Source organism: Ipomoea nil, unplaced genomic scaffold (genome assembly GCF_001879475.1).
Source record: "Ipomoea nil cultivar Tokyo-kokei standard unplaced genomic scaffold, Asagao_1.1 scaffold1286, whole genome shotgun sequence".
Taxonomy (NCBI): Eukaryota; Viridiplantae; Streptophyta; class Magnoliopsida; order Solanales; family Convolvulaceae; genus Ipomoea; species Ipomoea nil.
In genome coordinates this window covers 1588504-1595359 of record NW_017617714.1, presented here as the reverse complement: position 1 = coordinate 1595359, position 6856 = coordinate 1588504, and positions in this window count along the sequence as shown.

The following is a 6856-nucleotide window of genomic DNA, read 5'->3' as shown; positions in this document are numbered from 1 at the left end:
CCACGGTGACAAATTGTGATGTTATCTTGTTCATGATCTTTTTAATATATAACTTCGTCATGCAAATATTTTGTTAGTATCTAAAATATTTTGTTAAGATTCGCACATTATCTTTTGCCTATATATATTATTCTTCTATTTCATGAGCTTTACTCATTCACAAAAATTTTAGAGAAGGATAAAGATTGCAGGAATGGATAAGGGAAAAGAAAAGAACAACGAAGCTGAAAAAAGGGCCAAACGCCTAAAACATCATATGCGAGAAGCCGACAAGCTTCTGAATGCCACCGTCATAAGGCTTGAAGAAGATGGGGAAAGGGTCATTGTCACCTACTCCATACCCAACACAGCACCAATGGACAAGGAAACTCATGAAAAATTGATCAACGAGTCCAGGGCTACAAAGGCTTACTGCATGGAACAAGCCACTCGGCTTGCTCAAGAGAAAATTCTGATGATGAAAAGGGCTAATGAGCAAACATCTTATGAAGTTCCTCAACCTAGTGAACAATCCTCTGAAGATATCACTATGGTTCACTCTCGGCCTGTAACTCAGTCACCCGAACCCACTCTCTCACTTGAGGAGTTGGATGAATTTACAAAGATGACAAATCTGACTGATGTGACCGAAGAGATGACTCGCCTGGAACTTCACGTGCCTTATCGTTTTCTCTAAGCTTTTGTATGATGTACTCTCGTGACCTGGAATCCTCGTGATCTAATAAAATTTGCTGCCTTTTCGTGCTTATCTTCTCTTGCTTATAATGACTGCTTTTCTTGTCTATGCCTAACTGTATATGTTACTTGTCCAAATCACAGGAAAGCTCATCATTCATACGTTTTCTGGTCAAAAAGGGGCCATAATTTTATGCGTTACTTTTTCTTAAAAGAGCATTGAAGTTAGAGTTTCATATAGAAACAAGATAACAGTCAAAGTCGTACTTGAAATTAATGACTTCTTGACTACAGTTATAAGCATTTATTGTTGCGATGAAATTAATGTGTAGCAGACACATGAGCTTTGTGGATTTCCTGCAATAAAAGGAGGAGAATTCTTCACATTACACTCATCCCTCCTCTCTTTACCATGGCTCCAAAGAAACCTTTCACCAGAGGTGATTCTCATAAGCTGAAAGAAAATGCCAGACGTCTCAGGGAGGAACAGGGTGATCTCTACCCTGGCAATAGTCCACAAGCACTGGTGGAAATTCCCTCTGACTCCGACTCGTCTCTTAAGTATGATGATATGGCGGGTTTCATCGTCGAAAGTGAAGAGAAGACTTTGAAAGATCCCACCAAGACTCCAGATCCAGATTATATGGCTTTTCTTGCACAAGAGGACTTCATGGAGAAATATGATCAGGAGGAAGAACCCGAATCCTCATCTGGCTCAAACTTTCCACGAATCGGGAAATGGTTCAAGCAAATGCTGGGAAATTTGAAAAAGGCCAAAGGAGAACCATCCGAAGTCAAGAAGAACGAGAGGAAGAAAATTTGATCTTATTGTGTGTTACTTTTTATCCTATGTACTTTCCTCTCTCGGGTCTATGATGAATAAACTGGCTCTAGTTTCCTTTAATCGAGACGTTATTTGCCTAATCTATCGTCTGCCTAACAATCTCGATTCAGGAACAAAATTCTTGAAAAAGAATATGTTCTCTAAATAGTGTCTTGGATAAGATAGTTGAATACACCTTTTGAGAGGTTCGGTCTATCTATTTGAGAAAGAACCCAAAAATTCAAAAGTTCTACTTTCTTCTAAAGCACGAAGAAAAGCATCGTGTACTGTACTCTTTTGCTAAGGCCAAGGCAATGGCTGACCTAAATGACATGGAAAGACGAAGTCTTTCTAGACAAATCTTGAGAATAGATCATGAGACTCTTATTGCTAAGACTCTTTGCTCATAAAAGGGAACATCTTGAGTACGAACGAAAGAAGAAGGATTGCATTATGGGAAGTCTGCCTTCCAATGCACGAGAGATTGCAACTGCTTTCACTGTATATTGTTCTGTGTAACAATTCTCTCGGGAGATACTTTTGTTGCCATAAAAGAGAGACATGTTTGACTTCATTTGTCTCACAAGTCCAATGTTTTGAAAATTACATCCTCTTTCGGGTTTGGAATCATGACCAAACATGCTTAATGTTTGAGCCTTTATCTCCAACCGTTAAGATGAATCCCAATGGGATCATGTGGCCGAGAAAAGTGGTCCACTCCCCCACTTTGTCTGATGCAGGATGTGACGTGCATTTAATGCACATATAGGCACTCGAGTGTTTTTCTCTCTCTTCATTAAATGAGGGAATGATCGTTTTTTATCTGCAAACAATCTTATCACTCCCCCATGTTGATCGGTTACCTTTTGGAGAAAAAGAACCGGAAGTGATTTGAATTTTAAACCGTTCATCTCTAAATGGATCATCCATACCCGGAGACCCGGAGTTCTATAAAACCCCACTTAAACCTCTCTTGATCCTTTTACCCTACCTTCCTCAATCTCATTATTTTTCTCAACCCTTTGTTTATCTCAAATCCACAACCGTGGCAGAACATCCTTAAGCATCACCATCTAATCCTGAACCAGAAACTCCTTCCACCATGGAAATCCCAAGCTTTCCGACAGAGGACCTAACTTTCATTGAATCCAGAGTACCCTTCATCGTAGGGGGAAGTATGTGGGACGCGCATGGATTCCTTGAATATATCTTGGATAGAACTTTTGGTGAACACATCATAAGTCTCCTTACAGAAACAGGATTATACAGCTTCATCACACACCTTTATACTGTTTGGGACCCGGTTGATGTAACCCAGTTCTATATGAATGCCTCAATATCTTCTGATTATTTGACTATCACTTCCAGAGTAAATAATCATCATGTGGTTCTTACCGCAGAGGACGTTCGATCAACATACGGGTTTCCACAAAGAGATGAGTCTTACAAGACAGATATTATCTATTATCATCTCGACCCAGAGGACTTCTACGAATCCATCAAGAACAATCACGCACCATCCAAGGCAGAAATCTCATGGCCGTTGAAGAAGAAATGGTTCCGGCTAGACTATGAGTTCACTGTTGATATCTTCAGTAAACTCGTCGATCACAAGACCTCGGGCACGGATGATGTGACGAAGGAGAAATTGAAAATGCTGCATGCCTTCTTGAATAGATTTAAAGTCGACTGGTCAAAGATCATTTTCAACAATATTGTTCACACCATCACTTTTCATTGAAAAAGTCCATGAGACATTGCAAAGAAGTTGGGATATGGTTTTGTGATAAGCCATCTTCTGGCAATGAAAGGAGTCGTTCTGCGCCCAGGAATTCGGCCTGGTCAGAAAGCATGTCATATGAAACAAAAACCATCAGGATATGACAAGCAGAATGCGTTGGAGTTGGGAATCCCTATCGAGCAAGTCAAAGCCAAGCGAAAATCAAGAACACCTAGGGTTTCAGAAGATGAGCAGCCAAAGCCGAAACGACAAAGACGAGAAAAGCACTCCTCTCGGAGTAAGGCGAAAAAGGCAGAAGAATCTTCAGGTGTTCCAATCTCACCAAAATCTCCACAAAAGAAGAACGATCCTATTCCACCCTCCCCTCTACTAGAATCAATCGTAGTCAAAGACTCATCCGAAGATGAAGATAATTTAATTCTCTCCAGAATTATCAAAGACAGTCACTTTCGGTCTCCAGTCAAGGCTAAATCTTTCCCGAAGAAATCTTCTACACCGAAAGAAGCTACATCGAAAGAAGGAGACACGAAAGAAGCACTTTCTGAGGGGGAAGGTCAACCGAAAGATGTTCTTCCTGAGAAAATTCCTGATGATCAAGAACCCAAGTCTGATCTCGGTTTTCCTCAAGACCACCATCCACAAGAACCTACTTTGGCAGATCAACTCCTTCGAGAGCTGACACAAGAACCTGCTAATGTAGACATGGAGGCCAGTCGCTTAAGTCTTCCACAAGAACCTGGGTCACCAGAAAAGACGAAAGAGGCGACTGATACTTTGATCGCTTTACCTTGTCTGCCACAAGAACCTATCAATACAGAGTAGGTAACTCTGACACAAGAACCTGTGTTGGTAGACGAGACAGCAGTAGTGCAGGTACAACCTCCAGACATCCCGAAACCATCAGCCCCAGTTCCAGAAGTAAAGGTTCCTCAACCTTCACCAGATCAGTTACTTAGAGAATCCATTGAACGAGATTACAAACGAGTTCAACAGTGGCAAAAGTGGCGCACTGCTCCCCTGCGGATCTTTCTTGAAACTTTTGAAGCAATGCAGGATGAAGAGGAATTTGCACTTGCATGGATTGGCACTGATGATCTTTCAAAAGCTCTTCGAATTGAAGAGATCAATCGCGTTTTCTCTTACAAGATGACAAATCGCACTCTCGGGAGAGATAAAGCTCCAATCTGCATCGAGCTCAACAAGCCACCCTTGGATCCAGTTTATGAAGAAGAACTGAAGCAACTTCGATATGCCATGTTGCTTTCAAAGATCAAGACCACTTTAGAGAAGGAACACCAAAATGATCCAAATTGTAATATCAGTGGCACGAAAGATGTGCTTGGACGACAGATTGAAGAAGGCGAGAGTAATGAAGGTGAAGATGAAGATAATGATGATGTTGACGATACTGATGATGAGAATGATGATAATGATGATAATGATGATGATGATGAGAATGATGATAATGATGACGATGATGATAATGATGATCAGATGGGCAATGAAGGTGCTCAAGAAACCGAACCCGAAGACAGTCACACAATTTTGATCGGTCCTGACTATGACACCTACCCTCAGAGATCTCCCTTAAGAAGACTACCATCTGACAGTGAAGACTCGAAAGAAGCTTCAACTACTCATCCCGAAGATCTATCTCGCGCTATTGTTCCGCATATCCAACCCATAGACGAGACTCCAATCAAGCACGGCAACGAAAGAATGCGTGAAGGCAGACTGGAAGCTTCACCAATCCCTCTTAGCTCAGATAGTGGTGGAAACCGGGAAGCACCACCTCAAGCTGATCACATGGACACATCACCAACAAACATTGAGGAAGAATCCCCTGCGAAGTCCCCACGAACTATCATGAACATCATGAGAGGAACTGTCCATTCAGCCGAAACCATTCATAGGCAATATCTTGCTTTACAAGAAAAGGACACGAAAGTTATGGATGATCTATGCAAGAAGGTCGATTTTCTGATAGCAGCCCAATCTAAACCTCAATCTCCACCTCCAGCACAGCCTCAACCGCAGCAACAACTTGACGTCATGGTTTTAGGAGGTTGGGGGGAAGAGTAGAGGGGTTAGAAGCCCAGGAATATTTATTGGGAAACCTTGCAAGGCCAAATAGCAATGAAGGCAAAGGGGGGAAACCTGGAATATTGGGAGTAGGGGGAGGACCTAGAATATTAGGAATTCCAGGTGGTAATGGCAATGAAGGGGGAGGGGGGAGGCCAGGAATTGTTAGGAACATTGTATTAGGATTTTGATGATACCAATGTAATGTAGAAAAGTAGACCCCTAACCATTAGCTGTTTTTGTTTCGCTACTTTCGTCCTAGACGAGAGTTGCCATAACTCTTTTGTAATTCGTGTTAAGCTAGACAAACACACGAAAATGAGTTATGACTAGATGTTAGGATCTCCAAGGCGAAAGAAGACACGAGACATGAAGAACAACAACGAGAGTCAAGCAGGAGTTGTCAACAAACACGAAAGGACAGTGTTTGTAAAAGACGATCTTCATTAAACATTACTTCTCTTCAACAACGAGAAGAATGTTTCACCTGTCTGATTTGACAACATCCTAGGACAATAAGGACTTCATTTTATGGGTCTCACTTTTCAAGAAGCATTAAATGAAGATGTACTATCTCTTGGAGCTAAAGGACAAAACCCTAATGCTTTCCATACCTTCAACGGCTACATGGTACAACCTCATTAATGAAGCATTTAATGCATGAAGCTCCCCGGTCCTTGTCCAATGGTTAAAAGGTTCGAAAATTTCATCTCCCTCCAACGGATGGATTTTCATCACCTATATAAACTCACCTTCATCAACTAAGAAGGTGCTAGTTAATTATCACTCGACTTACTCACTTACAAAAGCTGTTGAAACGTCTACGATTTACAAAAAGCTTTTGTGAACCAGTTTTTGAGGTGTTAAGTTACTTGGAGAATCACTTGTCTTACACCTCAAGGAAGTCTTGACATCAGTTTGAAGCTATCATATCTCAGAGTCAAGATCTCTTTGTTGGAGAATTCAAGAAATCATTTTCTACCAACCTCAACTCAGGAGAAGAAGTTGATAGAGGCGGAGTAAACTCGAGGAGTTGAAAAACCTACGAAGGCTGTCCGGCTTAGTGATCAAGGAAGTCTTTGTGTAATTGTACTAAGAGTGATAGTGCAATCCTTCCAACAGTTGTGGAAGAAGAGTGGAGTAGGCAACATTGGCCGAACCACTATAAAATCTCGTGTCCTCCTTATCTCCTTACTTACGCTTTTTATTTTGCTCTCATATCATTTCTTCATTATCATTACCCAAAGTTTGTCTAATTACGTAAACTCGTGCAAAGTATTTTAAAACGAATCTATCTTATCCGCTGCGCCAAGACACCGAAAGGTGACGTTTAGGGCTTCTAACGAAAAGAGTCTAGTCACCCCCCCCCCCCCCTCTAGACTCTCATCTCACTCTATCGGGACCAACAGGAACATTTGCTAATGGAAATGGAGAAGGCGGAATCGGGAACGGGAGAGGTGGGATAATCAATAATTTGTCTTGAGCAATATTACTTTTTTCTTTGAGTATACGAGCTTCGTTGTAGCTACTCATCA